The following is an 808-nucleotide window of genomic DNA, read 5'->3' as shown; positions in this document are numbered from 1 at the left end:
CTTTAATGTTGGTGTGAAACTTTTTAAATCTTGTAATTTATAGGGGGTTTCATTATACTTTTTCTGGCTAACGAAGAACTGTGTATTGTTGTATCAAACTACCTTCGATTTGATTTTTGCTTCAACACAATCGGGAAATCAATCTCGGAGATATTTAACTTCAGCAAATACAACTACATATATTTTCTTCGACAGCAAAAATACAGTCGTGATCTTTTTAGTGTTTATAATAATGATTTTCTTTTCTGTTCAGTATCAGGTGATTGTTAATAATGTCTACTATGCAAACGTTTTAATCATATTTTTTTGCTGTCTGTAGAGAGATCAGAACGAACGGTTTCTCTGAAGAACCAATCAAAAACAAGCAGTTTAAACCCTATGATCAATGTACAGTAGGACCTACGTAAAGGACCTACAGGTAAGTTTTATTAAAATTTGTAGTCTAGCATATCATGGCCCCTGTGGCCTAATGGATAAGGCGTTGGACTTCTAATCCAAAGATTGCGGGTTCGATCCCCGCCAGGGGTAATTTTTAATTTTCTTTTTTTATATTTTTTTTTCTTTTATATTACATACATTATAAGACGTTGTGAATCAGACAAATAAAAAACTATTCAAAGTAAAAAAATTTAACCCAACAGTTAAATTTAGGATCTAGGAAAAACCCTTGATGGGGTTATTTATCCATTCTAAATTATAAAAGTTGTATGGAAAGTATATAAAAGTAGCCTACGTACACACTTGAAACACGTTTGTACACTTATCTGTTAACTCACGATACGGTAAATATATATAAGAGATGGTAAGT

At 31.8% G+C, this 808-nt stretch overlaps 1 non-coding gene across 1 annotated transcript; it reads left to right on the top strand.

Moving 5' to 3' along the window:
- The first annotated feature begins 455 nt into the window (after positions 1-455).
- Trnar-ucu (transfer RNA arginine (anticodon UCU)) lies at positions 456-528 on the top strand. The gene has a single exon. It is a non-coding gene; the product is annotated as a tRNA-Arg (tRNA).
- Positions 529-808: the final 280 nt, after the last annotated feature.

The sequence above is a fragment of the Macrosteles quadrilineatus genome, unplaced genomic scaffold, assembly GCF_028750875.1.
Source record: "Macrosteles quadrilineatus isolate MER2022 unplaced genomic scaffold, UCM_ALF_1.0 Scaffold_7__1_contigs__length_78375512, whole genome shotgun sequence".
NCBI classification, from domain to species: Eukaryota; Metazoa; Arthropoda; class Insecta; order Hemiptera; family Cicadellidae; genus Macrosteles; species Macrosteles quadrilineatus.
This window is presented reverse-complemented; position numbering and strand designations above follow the sequence as displayed.